Source organism: Danio rerio, chromosome 4 (genome assembly GCF_052040795.2).
Source record: "Danio rerio strain M-AB ecotype USA chromosome 4, GRCz13ab, whole genome shotgun sequence".
NCBI lineage: Eukaryota > Metazoa > Chordata > Actinopteri > Cypriniformes > Danionidae > Danio > Danio rerio.
In genome coordinates this window covers 43,307,446-43,332,109 of record NC_141024.2, presented here as the reverse complement: position 1 = coordinate 43,332,109, position 24,664 = coordinate 43,307,446, and the positions used below count along the sequence as shown (strand labels likewise).

The 24,664-nt window shown below is 41.5% G+C and overlaps 1 protein-coding gene, 1 long non-coding RNA gene and 6 other non-coding genes across 8 annotated transcripts in view; 2 read left to right on the top strand and 6 right to left on the bottom strand.

Moving 5' to 3' along the window:
• Positions 1-24,664, top strand: part of LOC101886199 (uncharacterized) — an 883,799-nt gene that overhangs the window by 163,368 nt on the left and 695,767 nt on the right. The window lies entirely within an intron of this gene.
• The window catches only part of LOC148680967 (uncharacterized), a 663,035-nt gene that overhangs the window by 213,721 nt on the left and 424,650 nt on the right, over positions 1-24,664 (top strand). The window lies entirely within an intron of this gene.
• On the bottom strand, positions 20,562-20,650 carry trnar-ucu (transfer RNA arginine (anticodon UCU)). The gene is given in 2 exon segments: positions 20,562-20,597; positions 20,614-20,650. It is a non-coding gene; the product is annotated as a tRNA-Arg (tRNA).
• Positions 21,080-21,153, bottom strand: trnat-agu (transfer RNA threonine (anticodon AGU)). The gene has a single exon. It is a non-coding gene; the product is annotated as a tRNA-Thr (tRNA).
• Positions 21,340-21,413, bottom strand: trnat-ugu (transfer RNA threonine (anticodon UGU)). The gene has a single exon. It is a non-coding gene; the product is annotated as a tRNA-Thr (tRNA).
• Positions 22,161-22,249, bottom strand: trnar-ucu (transfer RNA arginine (anticodon UCU)). Its single transcript is given in 2 exon segments — positions 22,161-22,196; positions 22,213-22,249. It is a non-coding gene; the product is annotated as a tRNA-Arg (tRNA).
• trnar-ucu (transfer RNA arginine (anticodon UCU)) lies at positions 23,761-23,849 on the bottom strand. Its single transcript is given in 2 exon segments — positions 23,761-23,796; positions 23,813-23,849. It is a non-coding gene; the product is annotated as a tRNA-Arg (tRNA).
• Positions 24,543-24,616, bottom strand: trnat-ugu (transfer RNA threonine (anticodon UGU)). Its single transcript has one exon. It is a non-coding gene; the product is annotated as a tRNA-Thr (tRNA).

Sequence of the window (24,664 nt, the reverse complement as noted above, 5' to 3'; positions counted from 1 at the left end):
CAATGTGCGTGTGGTAGATAGCTCAGATTACATTGGGAAAACAGGCGACTGCTGCAAATTGTGCTTTAATGTTTAGCTGGTCAAATGTATGGTATGGAAACCTTATATACCTGCTGAACCCGTCTCATACAGCTGCCATTGCAAGGCTCAGCCACTTTGTAAAGAGGAATTTAACACAACTGCCTCTAGGAGTCGCCAATGGAAATAAAACAGACACGCACAAAAAATGTGCGTACGCCTGCCAGAAAGCTGCCGTGAAGCTGTGCACATTCCCACGTTCAGTTCATTGTTAGTAAATCCAAACGTGAGCGATTCTGAGCGTGAAACCTGGCGTACGCAAAGTTTTTGTGCGTACGCAGCGTTGATACATGAGGCCCCTGGTCACTTGCACCTAAAGCACTTATCATTAATGAAATAATAACAGAAAACAATCTTAATGCACTCTGTCTCACTGAAACCTGGCTGAAACAAAATGACTATATTAGCTTAAATGAAGCAACTCCTCCAGGATTCTTATATAAACATGAGGCTCGTCAAACTGGTCGTGGTGGTGGAGTTGCATCAATCTTTAGTGATTTCCTTAATATTAATTAGAGAAAAGGACTTATGTTTAGCTCCTTTGAAGTATTATCGCTTAATGTTCAGCTTCCAGATACTATGCAAAAACCTATGTTATCTCTCGCTTTAATCACCATATATAGACCCCCAGGACCCTATGTCAATTTTCTAAAATAATTTTCTGATTTTATTTCTGACTTACTAGTCAAAACTGATAAAATGCTAATTGTAGGTGACTTTAACATCCACATAGGTGACACTAACGATACATTAGGGCTCGCGTTTATGGATTTAATACACTCACTTGGGATAAAGCAAAACGTTGTGGGTCCAACCCATCGCTTAAAGCATACATTAGATCTAATTCTGTCTTATGGAATCAAGGTTATTGACGTAGACATTATACCACAAAGTGATGATATTACAGATCACTACCTCTTACTATATAAGCTGTGTTTACCTGAAATCAGCAAACCCGCTCCAATACTCCGCCCTAGTAGAACTATTGTTCCGTCAACTAAAGATGAATTTATAAATAACTTACCTGATCTCTCTCTATTTCGTAATGCACCCGCAAACTCAAATGATCTTGATGTAGTAACCAGCAGTATGGATGCCATCTTTACTAGCACACTAAATACTGTGGCACCCATCAAATTAAAAAAGGCTAGAGAGATTAAAACTATACCATGGTATAATAGTCATACTCGTGCGCTCAAAACAGCAACCCGCGCCCGTACAGCAACGTAAATGGAAAAAAACTAATTTAGAGGTCTTTAGAATTGCGTACAAAAACAGTATGTCCAGCTATAGGAGGGCTCTAAAATCTGCCAGGACTGAGCACCTGCGCAAACTGATAGAAAATAATCATAACAATCCTAGATTTTTATTTAACACCATCTCTAAATTAGCAAATAATCGGTCATCCTTGGAACAAACTACTCCACCGCAAACTAGTAGTGATGACTTCATGAATTTTTTCAGTGATAAAATAGAAGGCTTTAGACGGAAAATAGGAGATGCCAAACTTTCTGCACTGGCTTATACTCCAAATCCTGTAAATATTTCATTGAATCATAATAATAACCTACACTGCTTCAAAATCATAGAACACGAAGGGTTAGTAAAAATTATAAATAGCTCTAAACCAGCTACGTGTATGCTGGACTCAATTCCAACAAAATTACTGAAAGAGCTGCTACCTGCTATAGGAGAACCTCTTCTTAACATTATCAACTCTTCTTTATCTATAGGCCATGTTCCAAACTCTTACAAGCTAGCTGTTATTAAGCCTATTATTAAGAAACCGCAACTAGACACCAACAACTTAGCTAACTATAGGCCTATTTCAAATCTTCCATTTATGTCTAAAATACTAGAAAAAGTTGTTTCCACTCAATTATGCTCTTTTCTGCAGACGAACAATATTTTTGAAGTGTTTCAGTCAGGTTTCAGGGCTCACCACAGTACAGAAACCGCCTTAGTGAAAATAACTAATGATTTACTCTTAGCTGCTGACCGAGGGTGCGTCTCGCTATTAGTTTTACTCGATCTTAGTGCGGCATTTGACACCATTGACCACAATATCCTCATAAATCGCTTAAAGTCTACAGGTGTCCAGGGACAGGCTCTACAATGGTTTATGTCATACCTAACTGACCGCTACCAGTTTGTGAATATTAATGGACAGCCTTCACAAGTCAGCCCAGTAAAGTATGGGGTGCCTCAAGGATCAGATTTAGGCCCTTTACTGTTTACAATTTACATGCTACCTCTGGGAGACATTATTAGAAGACATGGGATCAGCTTTCACTGCTATGCAGATGATACTCAATTATATATTTCAACTATACCTGACGAGACGTCTAAACTTTCTAAACTAACTGAGTGTATCAAAGACATCAAAGACTGGATGAGCAACAATTTTTTTCTCTTAAACTCCGACAAAACAGAATTATTACTTATTGGGCCTAAATCTTGCACACAGCAGATCTCGCAACTCAATTTACAATTAGAGGGATACAAAGTTAGTTTTAGCTCTACTATAAAAGATTTGGGTGGAACTTCCGGTGACGTCATGTGGCTAGTAGTAGCTTGAAGAAATTGCTCCGTTCAAAATGGCATCATCCCTGAGAGGTAAGGGATCGCAAAAACAGGAACAACTTAAGGACAAGGGGGACAACTTGAAACAGTTGACTCTGAAACAAGCCTCGTGTTCACCGGCGGTTGCAGATGCTAGCCCGCATGACTCTGGGTCAAGAATATTGGAGGAACTCGAGAAAATGAGGAAAGATAACCAAGAGGGACAAACGCAAACTCAGCTCTCCTTAACGAGATTAGAAACGGCTTTTAAAGGACTAAAAGATGACGTGACAAATTTGGAAAAGAGAACCTCGGAGGCGGAGGACCGTATTAGCGCTAACGAGGATACTGTGAAGCGCCATGAGCAGGCCATCCGACACCTGTTGCAGCGCGACATGCACCTGACTGGGCGCTGCGAGGACATGTAGAACAGACTACGGAGAAACAACCTGAGAATTTACCGTGTGCCAGAGGGAAGTGAAGGAACAGATGTAAAACTTTTCGTACAAGAGATTCTTAAATCTGTCCTTCAACTACCTCCAGAGATGAGCATTAGCATCGAGTGAGCCCACAGAGCACTTACTGCCAGACCTAAAAACCCAGACGCTGCCCCGCAATCCCTGATTGTGAAGTTTCTGGACTACTCCGTCAAAGAGTCTATTCTAAGGAAAGCATGGGAGCAAAAAAAAAGTGATGTATAAAGAAGGACAAATATACTTGGACCACGACTTCTCACCCGAATTGCAGAAGAAAAGATCGCTTGTGCATGACGCAGTTAAGCAGCTGCGAACGAAGAACATCAGAGCCAGGTGTATTTTTCCTGCACAGCTGAGAGTGGGCCTAGAAGACGGTGAGAAAATCTTTCCGACGATGGCAGATGCTCAACCTGTACTTGAGAAGATGGGGGTGAAGGTGCGCGTGGACGAGAGGGAGCGGCTGGAAGCGGAGCTGTCCAAACGCGGATGGAGCACTGCGGGAGCGAAAGCATGGAGCGGCCCTCAAACACGTTCATACGCAGGGATTGAATCCTTTTTCACCACAAAGGAGTGAGATGTTTCTTCTTTTCTTTTTCTTTTTTCATTTAGTGTTTCTTTGCCGAGTACATCTCATGTTTGAGACTGATACGTTTTAACGCTGGACGGGGCGGGATTAAAAACGAGTGGAGTTTCATCCTTCCACGGCTTGGCGTGCAACAGACTGCCCTAAGAACCGGACGCAGCGACGCAAAACGTTTAGTTTCGTTTTCCACGGAGGACCAGTCACCATCCTCTGCCCAGGAAACATCGGGAACTGGATTTTTCAGGTTTGATAACTGACTGATCCAGTCTGGTATGTGGAAGTCTACATTGTTCTGTTCACTTTTGTTCTGTTATGTTCTTAATGTTCTTTATGTCCTGAGATTGAAAATAAGCCAATCCCTACTAATATGTAAAAAACATTTTTCGTTTTGCTCTATGAGGAATAAGTTCATAGTACAAGATGAACAATCTAATTTGTGTTAATTATAATGTTAAAGGGCTGTGTAGCCCCATTAAGAGGAAAAAATATTCAACCAATTAAAGAAATTTAACTGTGCTATAGCTATGCTTCAGGAGACTCATCTTTCAGAAAAGGAACATTTGAAGCTGAGGAGAGAATGGGTTGACCAGCAATATAGCTCCTCATACCACAATGGGAAAAAGAGGGGTGTCGCAATTCTTTTCAATAAATCTATTTGTTTTTGTCATGAAAAACATTTTTGTGATAAAGAGGGGCGGTATGTGATGGTAATTGGAAGTATATGGGGCATTAAAATAACTTTGCTTAATTTATATGCTCCAAATGAGGACAACCCAATTTTTTTTTCAAAAAGATGGCATCATTGATAGCAGATAAAGCAGAAGGGATTATTCTAATTGGCGGGGACTTTAATTGTGTTTTGAGAGCAGCGGTTGATAGGCTCCCTGCAGGTTCAGGTTCAAAATCCCAAAAGTCTCTGGCTCTTTTAGCACTGATGGGGGAATTAGGCTTGGTTGATGTCTGGCGCAGCTTACATCGCAAGGAAAGAGATTTTACTTTTTTCTCACAGGTTCACTGTGCCCACTCAAGGTTGGATATGTTCCTGATGTCGGGAACAGATTCCTTTAGAGCCACTGAATGTAATATAGAAGCAATCACCATCTCAGACCATGCTCCAGTATGTTTGAAATTAAAGATGAGCCCAAATAATAATTTTAAATATTGGAGAGCCAATGTATCTATATTAAATAAAGAAATTGTTAAACAGGAGTTACAAAAAAGCATTATTGACTATCTTGAATTTAATGATAAGGATGGGGTGTCTCCAACAGTTTTATGGGAGGGAGCCAAATGTGTTCTAAGGGGCAATATTATTGCAATTTGTTCCAGATTAAAAAAAGAGAGAATTGCAGAACAATTAGTATTAGAAAATCAAAATCAGTACATTGGAAAGAGAATTTCAGACAACTCGGACGGATGATTTACTGGACAAACTAAATGAGACTAGACAACAACTGAACAACTTGTTAACCTATAAAGCAGAGGGGCAGCTGAGATTTACAAACCAAAAATATTATGAATTTAGTAATAGGGCTAGTCGTTTGTTAGCATTTCAGCTGCGTAAATCGCAATCAAGCAGAGTGGTGCATAAAATAAAGTGCCCAAAATCGGGGGATATGAAGCACCAACCGAAGGAGATTACAAAGGTATTGCTAACTATTACCAGGAGTTATATTGGGAAGAGGACTGCCCAAATAAGATGGAAAAGACTGAAAATTTCCTTAAATCAATTCATCTTAGTAAACTGACCGAGGAGGAAGCTGACCAAATAACAAGCCCAATAACAAAAGAAGAAATTTAAAAAAGCATTATGAAACTTAAAAATAACAAATCCCCAGGAGTAGATGGACTCCCTGGAGAATATTACAAAATGTTTGAAAAAGAGCTGACGCCGATTTTGCATAAGGTTTACAATTATGCCCTTTCAGAAGGTGTTCCCCCCGGTCATGGTCTAAAGCCATTATTAGTGTCATCCATAAAGAGGGCAAAGACGCAACACTCTGCACCTCTTATCGTCCCATCAGCCTTCTATGTGTTGATCTGAAAATACTTACGGCCATCATTGCAAACAGAATTCAGAACCACATAAGAAAACTTGTAAAACCTGACCAGACTGGTTTCATTACACAGAGACAAGGAACAGATAATGTCAGAAGAGCCTTAAATCTCTAAATAATAGTGCAAAAAAGGAATATCCCATCAATGCTTCTCAGCTTAGATGCTGAGAAGGCGTTTGACAGAGTGGACTGGGCCTTTCTACAGCAGACTCTCAAACATATGGGTTTTAATGACACCTTTATCAAATGGATCCAAATATTTTATAAAGACCCCAGGTCAAGAGTAAGGGTTAATGGCCACTGCTCTGATTTTTTCCCACTGGGACGCGGCACTAGACAGGGTGAAGTCCTCTCCCCCTCTTTATTTGCACTTAGCATAGAGCCGCTGGCTGAACTGATTAGATCCAATCCTCTTATACAGGGAATAAGAGACGAAACCAATGCTCCCCATAAGTTGTCTCTTTTTGCTGATGATATTTTATTATTTTTGGAAAATCCAATTACCACCATCCCTGCCCTGCTCCAAAGCCTTAATGAGTATAGTACTGTATCGGGATATAAAGTTAATACAAACAAATCTGAAGCATTAATGATTGTTGGGAACTGGCCATCACAGTTAGATAATTTGGTCTCATTTAGACACTCCACACAGGGGTTTAAATATCTGGGAGTAACAATTACCCCTAAGACCACTCAGTTGTTTTCATCTAATCATGAAAAGTTATTTAGGGAAATTAAAACCGATTTGAATAGAAGTGATATACTTCCACTTTCTCTCCTAGGAAGAATTGAAAGTATTAGAATGAATGTTCTACCAAGATTATAGTTCATTTTTCAAAGCCTTCCTGCTGTTGTACCACAATCTGCATTCAAATCATTACAAAAGTGCATTTCAAAATTTATTTGGCAGAACAAAAGGCCAAGAATGCGCCTTAAAATTCTGATGTCAGATAAGGGTAATGGTGGTCTGGGGCTGCCTAACATAAAAATGTATTATTGGGCTGCCCAAATAAGAGCAATCGTGGCCTGGATCATTCGTGATCCAGAAACAGTATGGGTCTCCATGGAGGAGGTGTCAATGCCTGGAATATCTCTATCTAGGCTCCCATTTGTTGGTCTAGAGACACAGAAGAAAATAAAGATAGAAAATTTATGGGTTAAAAACACTCTAAAAATCTGGAACCAGGTACAAAAACAATCAAGAGGATTGGTGGCCCTCTCACGAGCCATGTCCATAAGTCAGAATATTGAGTTTCTTCCATCTCTAATGCACAGGGGCTTTGGGATGTGGGCGGAAAAATGCTTTTTACTGTAAACCAACTCTTTGAGGGAAATGTAATGAAATCTTTCTCCCAAGTAAGAAACAAGTTTAATCTACCCTCAGGGGACCATTACAGATATTTACTAATAAGGGACTATTTAACAAAACATAAGAATTGGGATCAGCTCAGAAGAGAACCAACAAACATAGAAAAACACTTGATTCATCTGATTGAAAACAAGGGCGTAATGAAAAAACAAGTGTCCTTAATTTATTGCAAACTGATATGTCGGATAACACACAACATATAAAACAACAATGGGAAATGGAACTCAATGTGACATTGGATGATGATACTTGGGTAGATGTTTGTTCTGGTTGCCATAAGGGAGTGGGGAGTCAAATGTGGACGGAGTTTGATTGGAAGTCTAAAATTCGATTTTTCAGGACACCACTAAAGTGTTTCCGTTCTGGTAGTTGTGGCAGCAATAAGTGCTGGAGAAACTGTGGATCAAACGCACATATTTTGGGACTGTCCTATTGTTCAACACATTTGGACTGAAGTAAAGGGGATCGTGGAAAAGCTCCTTAAAGTGAATCTCTCTTGGGACCCTTTAACATTTTTACTGGATAAATTTCCAGAGGATCTGTCCCATGATCAGAAAACTTTGCTACATCTCCTGCTAATGGCTGGAAGAAAAAATATAACAATTAACTGGTTTAAACCTGAACCACCCACGGTTTCACAGTGGATACAAAATAATCTGACAGTTATATTCAATGGAACAGTTGACAGCACAAATACAGCTGAAGACTCAAATCTTTGAAAGAAGATGGTGACCAGTTCAAAGCCTCATTGGATAGGTCACTTATGTCTCTAAGTTTGTATTTTTGCTTGAAGTTTCTCTATTTACTTTTATTTATTTATTTTTAATTTTTTCCTCAGATCTATATTGTCATTATATATATCTTTATTTGTATGCTCGGGCCCAATCTCAGGACTGTTCTTATTACTGTTAGTATTTATGTTGACTGCTGTCAATAAAAGTTCAAAAAAAAAAGAAGAAGAAAAATCTGACGTGTCCTGTTGTTGTTTTACGAGCCCGTCTAAAAGTGTGAGCGGTATTCGCTTTCTTTTGGGAGCTCGCGTCCGCGGCTATATTTGATATAACGAACGTGTGTGTGATTATTGAAGTGTCCCCGTCATCTTATCCATTCAGAAAAAAAGGACAAGCGCAAGAGTGAAGCGAGAGTGAAACGCGGAAAAAAAGAGAAGCCCGGCAAAACACAGGAGCAAAATTGTTTTAGCAACCTGAATCATGAACAAACTGCCATGATTAGATTCGCCTTTTGGACTATTATGAACTGGGAATGACAAAATGACTCTAACAAAGCTTACATGTGCTGGTAAGGATTAGAGACCCAGATGAGAAGTTTGCGCTGACTATGGGCTATATTGCGTGTGTTTTTGAGCCGTTGATTTGTGTTGATTGTTGATTATAAAATGCATGGTGCTGTGCGTTGCCGAGTGGCGCTTCCGGTGCGCGACCTGCTTTACGTTCTTGTTGCAGCACCGAAGTTATGCACAGAAATTCATATGCTGATTTGATCCAGTGCATACCGGTTCCAAAGGTACTATGGCACCGAGTTTTGGTACCCAACCCTACATAGCGCGCACCTGCCTTGCCCAGGCTTGGGCACTTTTACCTGGGGCAGCGTTTGATGCCTCTGGACCCTGGATACCTGCCTGCACCAGGGTCATAGCGCACACCTGCCTTGCCCCGGCTTGAGCACTCCTACCTGAGGCAGCGTTTGATGCCTCTGGACCCTGGATCCCCACCTGCACCAGGGTCATAGCGCGCACCTGCCTTGCCCTGGCTCGGGCACTCCTACCTGGGGCAGTGTTTGATGCCTCTGGACCCTGGTTCCCCGCCTGCACCAGGGTCATAGCGCACACCAGCCTTGCCAGGGCTTTTTCAACCGCAAAAGCCAAAAATAAACAAAGTCCCTTTTTCTTCGCCGAAACCACGACGGCAGGTCAGAGACAATTGGCTTCGGGCACGCACCTCCAGGTGCAGGACGTCCCGACAGGTAAGCCAGGAAAGGTGGTCTCTCTTCGGTCATGGCTTGGTGGGTTTGGGCCTGGGTTTAATCAACACCCCCCGGTAAGTGCATCCAAGCGTTTGCCAGCGATTGTTCCAAAGACCGAATGTATTTCTACTGGCCCTTAGTTCGAGAGAAAGACCCCCCCCCCAAACTGACTTTGTCGTTCTAGAGACCAACCATCCCCCAAATGAGTGTTTGTTCTGTTCCATACAGCAAAAAATACATTTCGCATACCAAATCAAATTTTTAACTTTCTTTCTAAAGTTACTTGTTTACTTCAGTATATCAAGTATATGCTGCATGTTTGAGTCGCAACATACAAGAGAGATGAGCCAACAAAATAGCCTGAATGCAAATTATTTATTATAGAATATAACTCATAGAACAATTAATAAAAGCAACCAACAAATGTCTAGGGATAATAATGAAGATAAAGAACTTAGGATATAATCACAACAACACTTTACCTACATGATATAAGTAATGCAAAACAATACCTTAAAGTTAAAGAGTCAATGAAATGGCATGATGGTCTTGACATAAGGACTCCTGAGTAGCCACAGCGTCCTTGAGGTAGCTAGCACAACAACTTTTATTTACCCATTGATGAGTAATGCAGGCATCCAATCAGGATTTACCTGGGATTTACTTTGGGATCATCTGTGTATTAATATTGTAACACTTAATACCTGTCGCTCTGCCTAAATCATAAAATATTCGTCAAGTTTGTATGAATTTATTTTTATTTAATCTATCCTACGGACGCGGTCTTTTAGAGTCTGGATGATCATGTCTCAAACCTGACCGGTAACCTGGCCTCTGCTCAAGATCAAAGCAAAAAGTGCATGAATTTATTTTTATTTAATCTATCCTAAATCATGTGTTGAGTGTTTTTTGGTACCTCCAGTTTCATTACATCCAAACCCAGAGTCAACTCGGAAAATGGAAATCAGGACAAACATATGCTATCGGCCATTGAAAGAGTTTCAGATCAGAAAGCCACTCTCGGGGGGGTTCCAACATGGCGACGAGCTAGACAGACGTGCAACTCAACGGTCTTACCACAGACAGCCAGAATTTAAACTTTAAGAAACTTTTAGATATTAAATTGACGAAATAGCCTCCAAGTTCAACCCCGGTAACAAAAAAAAAATTGCTTCGCCATGGCAAATCGAAGAAATACAAGGAAGAATCCAGAGGAAAGTCCTGACGGTGACGAAGCTAACGGTAGCGCCAAGCTAACAAGTGAAGCTACAACGAACGAGGAAAACGATGTGATGAAGGCTCTCGCAGACATGAAACACTTTTTCACATCTCAATTTGAAGGCGTTCTGAATGCTATTCAAGGAATTAAAAATAAAAATCTCCGAATTTGGCGGCAGATTAGCAGAGGCTGAACATCGAATTAGTGATACCGAGGATAATGTGGATAAGCTACAAAAAACTGTGAAAACTCTGGAAAGCCGAGTTGTAACACTCAGCGCGGACCTGGATGACTTAGAAAACCGTAGTCGCCGTTGCAATCTCCGGCTAGTCAACCTACCCGAAAAAGCGGAAGGGACGGACGCGGCAAACTTTCTAGAAAAGTGGCTTACTGATGTGTTTGGAGCATCTACTTTCCCTACTCCAGTGATTATTGAAAGAGCGCACAGAATCGGCAGGCTCCAGGCAAAGCCTCAGCAATACCCGCGAATACTGATCATGAAATTCCTCAACTTTCGTGACCGACAGAGAGTGATACAGGCTGCCAGAGAGATGGAAATTGTGAAATTTCAGGAGCACAAGGTGATGTTTTTCCCGGACTTCTCTGTAGCGGTGAGGAAACAACGAAAGCAATTCGATGATGTGAAGAAACGACTCCAGGTACTGAACATTCCGTACAGATTTATGTATTCTGCCAAACTGAGCTTCATGCGTAAAGGCCAGTGGAGGATCTGTGAGACGCCAGAGGATGTACAGAAGTGTATTGAAGAATTCGGAGAAACATCAGGAGAGTAAAGACAAATTTCAAATAGTTGGCTGAATGTTCAACTGTTTTATTTTTCAAAGCTATTATCATAAATCAAGGTAATTAACCGCGAACACGTAACGTGACAATTATTCACCTACTGTATAATGGCCGGTTAAAAACAAATAGGCCTATATTTAAATGCAAGTCAGTTCAATGATTGTTTGAAGAAAATGTTTGATTATTCTTGATGTTCTATTTCATTAGGTTGTCTGTGGGTAGGGCAATGTCCAATGACTCTTTTATTGCTAGCCAAGGATGTGTTCCTAGTAATACGACCATCCAGGCCTGTTGAAGAATCTTTGCAATTTGATGGGAAAGAGATAGATATCGGCTGGTTCTGATCAAATGGGGTAAACACGGGTTTGTTAAGGTTTTTCTTTTCCCTTTTTTCCCTTGTTTTTTTTTCCTTTTCTTTTTTCTTTTTCTTTAATGGGCAATTTTTTTTCTCTTTTTTTGTATTTATTTATTTTATTAATTTTTTGCATTATGATTATGGACATATGGACATGTAATATTGAATAATAAAAAAGTATGTCAAGTGAATCTCAGTTAACATTTATATCCTGGAATGTTAGGGGGTTGGGTAAACTTTCAAAGTTAAAACAAGTCATGACTAGACTTAAAACATTTAAAACATCTATTGTATTTCTACAAGAAACCCATCTTTTGTCTAATGAATTACTAAAAGTACGTAGAAGATGGCCAGGTGAAGTAATCTCTGCTTCATATGCATCTAACTCAAGGGGTGTATTAATTCTGATACACAAAGCCATTCCCTTTAAAGTGTCAAAAGTGATTGCAGATAAATTCGGCAGATATTTAATTGTTCAAGGCTTTCTTATAGATAATAATATTACCCTTGTAAATGTGTATGGACCCAACTCTGACAGTCCAGAATTTTTTGAGAACTTGTTCTTAATCTTGGCCTCTCAACCTGGCTATTTAATTATAGGAGGAGATTTTAATGTGACATTAAACCCACATTTAGATCGATACAATAGTAAAGAGATGGCTCTCACACAAAGTAGGAAAAAACTTAATAGTTTTATAGAGGAACTTGATTTATGTGATCCATGGAGGAGAAAATATCCAAACAAAACTGAATATTCATGTTGTAGTTCATCATTAAAATCATATTCACGAATAGACTATTTTTTAATCTCCAATAATTTATTCCATCAAATTGTTGACTGCTCCTATGAGTCTATCGTAATTTCAGACCATGGTCCAATAAAACTTGTATAAAATGTTTCAAAAATTTGTCACGGTTGCAGGTTTGTGCGCTTTTCCGGAGTGTCTGTTTGATCACATTGGTTTGTTTTTGTTCTCCTCGTGTATTTGTTTTGATCACGTGTGATGAAGGCACTCAGCTGGCTTGATGAGCTCGCCAGCTGAGGCTCATATTCGGGTCTATATATGGGCCACGTTTTCTGTGTGTCTTTGTCAGTTCGTTATGTGTGCTTATGGTGTGCTGTTCTGTCTGTGTGCTTAGGATCTGAGGACTAATTTCTGGACCCTGTTTCCCGTCTGATTCCTGCCCGATCTCTCCTAGCACTAGCACCATTCATTACTTGATTTTTGTTTGACTTTGTCAATAAATATTATTTTGTTTAACTCGCACTTGGATCCCTCTGAACATTCATTTATTCGTGACAGAACGAACTGACCTTCACCATGGATCCAGCGAGTGCATCACAGATTTCGAGAGAGTGAGAGTCGCTTGAGGCATGGCAGATTTCCGGATCCTGTTCCTGAGCTTCCGGTCTCGGCGGTGGCGCCGGAGATGAGTAGCGCTGACCGGGAGCCCATGCAGGTGGGCAGATCCCGCCTGTCCGTGCAGGAGAAGCGCCGTCGGAGAACTGAGGGACTCTGCCTTTACTGTGGGGGGGCGGGGCATCCGGTGGCTTCCTGTCCCGTAAAAGACAACACCCATCAGTAGGTAAGAGGTTACGGATGGGTGAAATCAGTTTGGACAAATCCTCTGCGGCGGCCACATTACTACCTGTCACCATAACATGGGGTTCCGGAAGTCAGAACACCCACGCCCTTGTCGATTCCGGGGCGGAGGGAAATTTCATAGACTCCAGTTTTGCTTTCAGTTTTAAACTTCCGGTTATAGCTCTGGCACAACCCATTGCACAACCCATTGTACGCGCACTCAGCGGACTTTCCCTTCCCACAATCACTCACTCCACTAAACCCATAAAACTGATCACGTCTGGAAATCATGTTGAAAACATTTCATTTTTTTTAACAGACTGTTCCAACACACCGGTAGTTTTAGGTCATCCTTGGTTGATTCTCCATAAGCCTCATATTAACTGGGGTCTTAATACTATATTTTCGTGGAGTGAGAACTGTCATCAGTCTTGTCTTTTGTCTGCTCGTTCTGCTGTTTCTTGTTCTGTGTTTCAGGAGGAGCGCATGGACCTGTCAAACGTGCCCAGTGAGTACCCCGACCTGAAGAGAGTGTTCAGTAAGTCTCGAGCTGCTTCTCTGCCTCCTCACCGTCCCTATGACTGTGCAATAGATTTATTGCCAGGTACGTCTCCGCCCAAAGGCAAGTTATACTCTCTTTCTATTCCTGAGAGGGAGGCCATGGAGAAATATATTTCTGATTCTCTAGCGGCCAAGATCATACGGCCCTCTTCTTCACCGGCGGGGGCAGGGTTCTTTTTCGTGAAAAAGAAGGATGGGTCTCTTAGACCCTGCATTGACTATCGAGGGCTGAACATCATCACGGTGAAGAATACGTATCCTTTGCCGCTGATGTCTTCAGCGTTCGAGCGTCTGCAGGGGGCTTTGTTTTTCACGAAATTAGATCTTCGTAACGCATATCATTTGGTTCGCATGAAGCAGGGTCATGAGTGGAAAACTGTGTTTTTGACCCCCAGGGGGCAATTTGAATATTGTGTTCTTCCTTTTGGGCTTTCTAGCGCTCCTGCAATTTTCCAAGCACTCGTAAATGACGTGTTGCGAGACATGATAGATCAGTTTATTTATGTCTACCTGGATGACATTCTGATTTTTTCTCGTTCTCTCCAGGGACATGTGCAGCACGTCAGGCGAGTGCTTCAGCGGCTGCTAGAGAATGGGCTTTTTGTCAAGGCGGAGAAATGCGTGTTCCATGCACAGTCTGTTCCCTTTCTAGGACACATTGTGTCAGTCGAGGGGGTGCGCATGGATCCAGAGAAGGTTCAGGCTGTGGTAAATTGGCCAATTCCGGAGTCTCGTAAGGCCCTGTTGAGATTTCTGGGCTTCGCCAATTTTTACCGGCGTTTTATTCGCAATTTCAGCCAGCTCGCCGCCCCTCTGACGTCCTTGACCTCCTCCAAAACTCCCTTCAGGTGGTCGAGCGCAGCGCAGGCTGCATTCTCCAATCTAAAGAGCCGCTTTGTTTCAGCTCCCATTTAAGTGACACCTGATCCCTCCCAGCAGTTTGTGGTGGAGGTTGACGCGTCAGAGGTGGGGGTGGGCGCTATCCTGTCCCAGCGCGCCGCCTCGGATGACAGAATTCATCCGTGCGCATTTTTCTCTCACCGATTATCTCCCGCAGAACGAAACTACGACATTGGTAATAGGGAGTTGTTGGCTGTCAAACTTGCTTTGGAGGAGTGGCGTCATTGGTTGGAGGGTTCGGGGGTTCCCTTTATCGTTTGGACCAATCATAAGAACCTCGAATACATCAGGTCCGCCAAACGACTCATTTCCAGGCAGGCTCGGTGGGCATTATTTTTCGGACGTTTCGACTTTACCATCTCTTATCGGCCGGGTTCCAAAAACATCAAGCCCGACGCGTTATCCCGTCTTTTTGATTCTTCCGAGCGCAATACGTCTCTTGAGCCCATCGTTCCCCAGAGGATTTGTATTTCTGCAGTGACATGGGAAATCGAGACCAGGGTTCGCACAGCCCTGGACGGGGTAACGCCCCCGGTCGGATGCCCACCTAGTCGATTGTTTGTGCCGGAGGGGATTCGGTCTGACGTCATTTGATGGGGACATTCCTCCAAAGTGGCTTGTCATCCAGGGGTGAGTCGTACATTATTCTTAGTTAAACAGCGATTCTGGTGGCCAGCTATGGCACGGGACATACACGAGTTTGTTTTGGCCTGTTCTATTTGTGCTGTTTCTAAGACTTTTAATCGCCCCCCTGCTGGACTCCTTCAGCCGCTGTCAGTGCCTTCGAGACCCTGGTCGCACATTTCGCTAGATTTCTTTACCGGTCTCCCGCCATCTGGTGGCAATACGGCTGTTTTGACCGTTGTGGACCGGTTCTTGAAGGCTACTCATTTTATTCCTCTGCCCAAATTACCCTCAGCCAGAGAGACAGCGGATGCTGTCATTAATCACGTCTTTCGCATTCATGGCCTCCCGACGGATGTGGTTTCTGACAGTGGGCCTCAATTTGTCTCTAAATTCTGGAGAGAATTCTGTCATTTATTGGGAGCGACTGTAAGTCTTTCTTCTGGTTTTCATCCTCAGAGTAACGGACAAACCGAAAGAGCCAATCAAGATCTCGAGCGCATGTTACGTTGTTTGGTTTCCCAGAATCCCTCCTCTTGGAGTCAGCAGCTCCCATGGGTGGAGTACGCACACAATTCATTACCAGTATCGGCTACGGGCCTTTCTCCATTTCAGTGTAGCTTAGGTTACCAGCCACCAGCTTTTCCCATTCTGGAATCCGAAGTCGCGGTTCCCTCCGCCCACGCCTTTATCCAGGGGTGTCGACGCACTTGGAACAGGGCCAGACAGACCCTCCTCCAAGTGGGTGCGCGCACCAAGGCTAAAGCCGATCGCCACCGGTCGAAGCCTCCCGTTTACGTCGTTGGTCAAAAAGTGTGGCTTTCAACTAAGAATATTCCCTTGCGTTCCGTATGTAATAAACTTGCACCTAAATTTATTGGCCCATTCACTGTCATCAAGATCATTAGTCCGGTGGCAGTCCGCCTTAAACTTCCTCCAGCGTACAGGAGAATACATCCCGTGTTTCACGTTTCTAAATTAAAGCCCGTTTTTCATACGGCGATTAACCCGCCCACTCCGGTACCCCCCCAGGAGGTGCTCTTGAGAGAGGGGTAATGTCACGGTTGCAGGTTTGTGCGCTTTTCCGGAGTGTCTGTTTGATCACGTTGGTTTGTTTTTGTTCTCCTCGTGTATTTGTTTTGATCACGTGTGATGACGGCACTCAGCTGGCTTGATGAGCTCGCCAGCTGAGGCTCATATTCGGGTCTATATATGGGCCACGTTTTCTGTGTGTCTTTGTCAGTTCGTTATGTGTGCTTATGGTGTGCTGTTCTGTCTGTGTGCTTAGGATCTGAGGACTAATTTCTGGACCCTGTTTCCCGTCTGATTCCTGCCCGATCTCTCCTAGCACTAGCACCCTTCATTACTTGATTTTTGTTTGACTTTGTCAATAAATATTATTTTGTTTAACTCGCACTTGGATCCCTCTGAACATTCATTTATTCGTGACAAAATTATAAAAGGGCCTTGTAGATGGAGATTTCATCCAAAATGGCTTCATGATCCAAAATTTATGGAGTTCATTGGTACTCAAATTGATTTATTTTTTAAAACTAATCTGAAAAAAACATCTGCATCTATAAGATGGGAAGCCTTTAAGGCTTATATAAGGGGCCAAATGATGAGCTACACATGCTCTGTCAATAGAAAAAGGAAAATGGAATTACAAAATTTAGAAGAAAGAATTCAGAAATTAGAAGAAGATATATATTCAGATTTGTCAAATTCCAACATACTTAAACAGGAACTGCTTATTCTAAGAGCAAAATATAATGAAATATCTGCAACAAAAGCTGAAGCCAGTTTAATCTGTCTTAAACAAACATTTTATGAGTATGGAGAAAAGGCAAGTAGACTTTTGTCTTGGCAGATAAAACAATTACAATCAAGTAAAGCTATACATAATATTTATACAACAGCTGGTAATCTGACTTCAGACCCAGATGAGATTAATGAAACTTTTTTCCAAATTCTTCCAAACGCTATACAGTACAGAATCATCAGAATGCAGCATGGACCAAACTTTATTTTTAGATGATCTTTTGATTCCTTCTATAAGCATTGAAGCCAAAAAAGAACTGGAGAAACCTCTAACTAGTAAAGAAATTTTAAATGCTATGGTGAATATGAAAAGTGGTAAAACAGCTGGACTAGACAGATACCAATTGATATATATATAAAGCCTTTAAAGATAAATTAGCAGTTCCTTTGTTGGAAATGTATGAAGAGTCGATGTTGGAGGGCTGTCTTCCTCCTTCTCTAAGAGCTGCATTAGTAACACTCATTCCTAAACCCCATAAACCCTTAGACAGATGTGAATCATATAGGCCAATTTCGTTAATGAACTTCGATGCCAAGATTTTAGCCCTTCGATTGGAAGCTCATCTACCGTCCCTAATAGGAATGGACCAAAATGGCTTTGTTTGAAACAGACAGGCCTTTCATAACATCAGGCGAGTACTAAATATCGTTCATGAGATGGATGGCTCTAAAGATACAGGCATTTTATCGTTAGATGCAGAAAAAGCATTTGACAGAGTCGAATGGTCCTATTTATTTGACATACTCAGCCGTTTTGGATGTGGACAGAATTTTTGCCAGTGGGTGAAGACCTTGTATCAAAGTCCAACTGCAGAAGTAATTACCAATAACTTAATCTCCAAACCATTTAATCTATATCGTGGCACACGTCAAGGCTGTCCACTTTCTCCTTTATTATTTGTAATGACTTTGGAACCTTTGGCAATAGCAATTAGAACTCACCCATCTATAAAGGGAATTGAAATTGCAGGTGTAGAGCATCGGATATCTCTATACGCAGACGATATTGTTTTATTTTTAACAAAACTTAAAGATTCAATACCAAATCTTAACAAATTGATTAATAAATTTGGAAAATTTTCAGGTTATAAAGTTAACTATTCAAAGTCATCTATCCTTTTTCTTAATGAACAGGAGAGACAAAATCCAGTAATACAACACCCTTATGAAACTTCTGTAGACGGATTTAGATATTTGGGAATCAAAGTTACTCCACAGGTAAAAAATCTTATCTCAGCCAATTATACTCCTCTGATAACTCAGGTAAACGAAAGTTTGAACAGATGGATGTCTCTTCCTCTCACTACTATTGGAAGGGTGAATACCATTAAAATGAATATTCTCCCTAAATTTCTATATTTGTTTCAGTCAATCCCCCTGACCCCTCCTCCTTCCTTTTTCTCAAATATGCATTTATTAAATTTATTTGGAATAATAGACGCTCAAGGCTTTGCTTATCACTCCTGTATCTTCCTTATGAACGAGGCGGGCTGCGACTCCCTAATCTTTTTTGGTATTTTAAGGCAGCTCAGCTAAGATCTGCATGTTATTGGTTTGCTGGCTCACCTAGCATTCCATGGATACAGATTGAAAGAAAATGTACAGGCAATTTGAGTCTTGACACATATTTATACTCTGATTCTTTAAAGAAACTCAAACAAAATACATCTAACCCATTTGTGAGAGCCACTATTTTATCATGGCATGAGTCACAGGTTGAGCTGGGAGAAACCCCGGTACTTTCTAAATTCTCTCCCATTTGGGGTAATGCATTATTCGTACCAGGGAAATCAGACAAGGGTTTTAAGCTGTGGTTCCAGAAAGGCTTGCAAAAGATATCAGATCTTTATGAAGATAATATATTGATGTCCTTTGAAACCTTTAAGGAAAGATATAAAATTCCTCAGTCTCATTTTTTTAAGTATCTTCAGATCCGTAATTTTATAAGATCTAAAAATCATTCATATCAGTGTCCGACCCTAAGTAGTTTAGAAGAAATTGCAGTTAAAGATCCCAGTGCCAAATACAAAATTTCTACACTATATAGCAAATTTGTTAATGCTTCCAAAGAATCTACAAATCATAAAAGACTGGCTTGGATTGAAGACTTTCAAAACTTTCAAAAGATATTACAGAAAATGAATGGGAAGAAAGTTGTCTTCAAGCGCAAACATTATCAATCAATACCCGTTTTAAATTAATCCAATATAATTGGGTAATGAGAACATATATAACACCAGAAATGTTAAATAAATTTAATAGAAATATTCTGGACATTTGTGGAAAATGTTTGACTTACAAGGGCACACTGTTCCATTGTGTTTGGCAATGTGAGCACTTGCAATTCTTTTGGAAAGAAATAATTGGTGTAATCTCTAAAACTATTGGTAAAGAAATCCCTGTTTGCCCTAAAATCTGTATCCTTGGTCTTTTCCCACCTGCCTTATCGCTGAAGTCATATGAACAGAAGTTTATAAATCTGTGTCTATTACATGCGAAGCGCCTGATTGCCATTCACTGGAAAAGTACTCATGCTCCATCTTTGTCACTCTGGATTAAGGAAATGTCTTCCTGTATAGCAATGGAAAGGTTGACTTATTCAATCAAACAAAAAATGCACATATTCTACAAGATTTGGGACTTCTTCCTTTATTTTTTAAATAACAGTGCACTGACTGTTTAGTAATCCCAAACAATGTGACTGTTAAAATACACTGTGTTTGTAATGACTAACTTTAATATACTTTCACTGGAATGTATATGTTGAAATGTCAATTTTTTAATGGTATTTATTTTTTATATATTTTTAATTTTTAACAAAATTGCCCTTTTTATTTTTATCTTTAAGTTTATTTTAGTTAATCTTTATTTTTATTTATTTGTTTTTGTATTACTTTCCTCGCATGAGAATGCATTTTTTTATTCTATTCCTTTCTTTTTTTAATTTTTAATTTTTATTTTGAACGTCGGGATGGGGCGGGAGTTCTTTGATTGGTATTTGGTTACAAATACAGTAAGAATGTATCACACCTTTCTGAAACAATAAAAGTGTTAAAAAAAAAAAAAAAAAAAAAGAAAGCCACTCTCCCATAATCTGAGGGAAAGGTGCAGTTTGGATTTGAACCTAGCACCTGCTGTTCCCAAGACATGTGCTCTGGCCAACTTAGTCTTAACACTAAAAGAAAAAACCTCTGGATACGATACTTCCAAACGCAGTTTCATCTAAGACAGTGGGGGGAAGCAAAATTTACTGTGCTTTCTACTCAGTTACTTTGCACATGCATAAAGAGGCTCTTGTACGACAAATCCAAAAGGCGTGATCTCAACAATAGGTGGCAGTTACTTTTCCCCAAAACCACAGGTTGCCGACGAGTCATTCCTCAAGCCCACTAGGCCCTACACCGTTTTCTAATCTCCCTTATTTAAAACAGCTCAATTAAGTCATCGGCTTTATTGTAGAGTACCCCTAGTATCTGAGCCTGCACTGCGCAATGAAAGAAAGAAGCAAAACGGGATGGACAGATGCCTAAAATATTAGAAACGCACCACACCTTAAGTCAGTGAAGAAAAAGAGCAAAGCTTGCGACTCTGGTGGGACTTGAACCCACAACCTTTGAATGGCTCAGCTCACAGCTTAGAAGTCCAATGCGCTATCCATTGCGCCACAGAGCCTAAGTGCTCTGCTTCCTCTAGAACTGTCACACAGAAAGCACTTTTTAGTACTCTCTGGCCCATGAAAGAACAGCCAACTGCGGACAAGGCACTGCTGGAATTCAAAGCCAGGATCTCCTGTTTACTAGACAGGCACTTTGACCAACTAAGCCACAGCGCCAAACGACCTTGACACAAGCTAAATGTTTAATTCCAAAAAAAAAAAAACTAACAACGGTAGAGCTGCATGTGGGAATGTCTGGACTTGAAATATTAAAGTCCAATTGGTTAGGCATTACCACACTATGCTATATAAAGGCATCGTCCAAAGCCCTCTTGAACGAGCAGCGTTCTTAAGGATTTGAGTGTTGTTAAAAAACCGACTGCTAAACATCCCGCTGCGTAAACACTCGTTACTCTTAACAAAAGCAAACAGAAAACCTGTACATTAGGCACTGCTGGGATTTGAACCCAGGATCTCCTGTTTACTAGACAGGCACTTTGACCAACTAAGCCACAGCGCCAACGCTGAATAGGAGGCAAGACGTTTTTGCACACAGAGACCAAAAAAAGACAGCAAGTCTTAAAATGGCAAGCAAAGAGGTTGTTTAACTCTATTTGTCGCACTATTCATTATGCCTCAAAGCTATACAATTTTATAATTCATTCCGGTGAGCTCTATAAAACAAGCACACGCACCACCTGGACTAAGGCGCTGCTGGGATTTGAGCCCAGGATCTCCTGTTTACAAGACAGGCGCTTTGACCAGCTAAGCCACAGCGCCACAGAAATTTCGCAGTAAGAGACATTTGCCCGATAACAAAAATCGAAGAAGAAAAAATAATACACAACAAAAACCAGCATGTCAGGATGCAGCAAATGCTGACAAGCCGGACGCGGTCTTTTAGAGTCTGGATGATCATGTCTCAAGCCTGACCATGTCATCCAAACCCAGAGTCAGCTCGGAAAATGGAAATCAGGACAAACATATGCTATCAGCCATTGAAAGAGTTTCAGATCAGAAAGCCACTCTCCCATAATCTGAGGGAAAGGTGCAGTTTGGATTTGAACCTAGCACCTGCTGTTCCCAAGACAGGTGCTCTGGCCAACTTAGTCTTAACACTAAAAGAAAAAACCTCTGGATACGATACTTCCAAACACAGTTTCATCTAAGACAGTGGGGGGGAAGCAAAATTTACTGTGCTTTCTACTCAGTTACTTTGCACATGCATAAAGAGGCTCTTGTACGACAAATCCAAAAGGCGTGATCTCAACAATAGGTGGCAGTTACTTTTCCCCAAAACCACAGGTTGCCGACGAGTCATTCCTCAAGCCCACTAGGCCCTACACCGTTTTCTAATCTCCCTTATTTAAAACAGCTCAATTAAGTCATCGGCTTTATTGTAGAGTACCCCTAGTATCTGAGCCTGCACTGCGCAATGAAAGAAAGAAGCAAAACGGGATGGACAGATGCCTAAAATGTTAGAAACGCACCACACCTTAAGTCAGTGAAGAAAAAGAGCAAAGCTTGCGACTCTGGTGGGACTCGAACCCACAACCTTTGAATGGCTCAGCTCACAGCCTAGAAGTCCAATGCGCTATCCATTGCGCCACAGAGCCTAAGTGCTCTGCTTCCTCTAGAACTGTCGGACAGAAAGCACTTTTTAGTACTCTCTGGCCCATGAAAGAACAGCCAACTGCGGACAAGGCACTGCTGGAATTCAAAGCCAGGATCTCCTGTTTACTAGACAGGCACTTTGACCAACTAAGCCACAGCGGCAAACGACCTTGACACAGGTTAAATGTTTAATTCCAAAAAAAAAAAAAAACTAACAACGGCAGCGCTGCATGTGGGAATGTCTGGACTTGAAATATTAAAGTCCAATTGGTTAGGCATTACCACACTATGCTATATAAAGGCATCGTCCAAAGCCTTCTTGAACGAGCAGCGTTCTTAAGGATTTGAGTGTTGTTAAGAAACCGACTGCTAAACATCCCGCTGCGTAAACACTCGTTACTCTTAACAAAAGCAAACACAAAACCTGTACATTAGGCACTGCTGGGATTTGAATCCAGGATCTCCTGTTTACTAGACAGGCGCTTTGACCAACTAAGCCACAGCGCCAACGCTGAATAGGAGGCAAGACGTTTTTGCACACAGAGACCAAAAAAAGACAGCAAGTCTTAAAATGGCAAGCAAAGAGGTTGTTTAACTCTATTTGTCGCACTATTCATTACGCCTCAAAGCTATACAATTTTATAATTCATTCCGGTGAGCTCTATAAAACAAGCACACGCACCACCTGGACTAAGGCGCTGCTGGGATTTGAGCCCAGGATCTCATGTTTACAAGACAGGCGTTTTGACCAGCTAAGCCACAGCGCCACAGATATTCGCAGTAAGAGACATTTGCCCGATAACAAAAATCAAAGAAGAAAAAATAATACACAACAAAAACCAGCATGTCAGGATGCAGAAAATGCTGACAAGCCGGACGCGGTCTTTTAGAGTCTGGATGATCATGTCTCAAGCCTGACCATGTCATCCAAACCCAGAGTCAGCTCGGAAAATGGAAATCAGGACAAACATATGCTATCGGCCATTGAAAGAGTTTCAGATCAGAAAGCCACTCTCCCATAATCTGAGGGAAAGGTGCAGTTTGGATTTGAACCTAGCACCTGCTGTTCCCAAGACAGGTGCTCTGGCCAACTTAGTCTTAACACTAAAAGAAAAAACCTCTGGATACGATACTTCCAAACGCAGTTTCATCTAAGACAGTGGGGGGGAAGCAAAATTTACTGTGCTTTCTACTCAGTTACTTTGCACATGCATAAAGAGGCTCTTGTACGACAAATCCAAAAGGCGTGATCTCAACAATAGGTGGCAGTTACTTTTCCCCAAAACCACAGGTTGCCGACGAGTCATTCCTCAAGCCCACTAGGCCCTACACCGTTTTCTAATCTCCCTTATTTAAAACAGCTCAATTAAGTCATCGGCTTTATTGTAGAGTACCCCTAGTTTCTGAGCCTGCACTGCGCAATGAAAGAAAGAAGCAAAACGGGATGGACAGATGCCTAAAATGTTAGAAACGCACCACACCTTAAGTCAGTGAAGAAAAAGAGCAAAGCTTGCGACTCTGGTGGGACTCTAACCCACAACCTTTGAATAGCTCAGCTCACAGCCTAGAAGTCCAATGCGCTATCCATTGCGCCACAGAGCCTAAGTGCTCTGTTTCCTCTAGAACTGTCGGACAGAAAGCACTTTTTAGTACTCTCTGGCCCATGAAAGAACAGCCAACTGCGGACAAGGCACTGCTGGAATTCAAAGCCAGGATCTCCTGTTTACTAGACAGGCACTTTGACCAACTAAGCCACAGCGCCAAACGACCTTGACACAGGCTAAATGTTTAATTCCAAAAAATAAAAAAAAAACTAACAACGGTAGCGCTGCATGTGGGAATGTCTGGACTTGAAATATTAAAGTCCAATTGGTTAGGCATTACCACACTATGCTATATAAAGGCATCGTCCAAAGCCTTCTTGAACGAGCAGCGTTCTTAAGGATTTGAGTGTTGTTAAGAAACCGACTGCTAAACATCCCGCTGCGTAAGCACTCGTTACTCTTAACAAAAGCAAACACAAAACCTGTACATTAGGCACTGCTGGGATTTGAACCCAGGATCTCCTGTTTACTAGACAGGCGCTTTGACCAACAAAGCCACAGCGCCAACGCTGTTTAAGAGGCAAGACGTTTTTGCACACAGAGACCAAAAAAAGACAGCAAGTCTTAAAATGGCAAGCAAAGAGGTTGTTTAACTCTATTTGTCGCACTATTCATTACGCCTCAAAGCTATACAATTTTATAATTCATTCCGGTGAGCTCTATAAAACAAGCACACGCACCACCTGGACTAAGGCGCTGCTGGGATTTGAGCCCAGGATCTCCTGTTTACAAGACAGGCGCTTTCACCAGCTAAGCCACAGGGCCACAGAAATTCGCAGTAAGAGACATTTGCCCGATAACAAAAATCGAAGA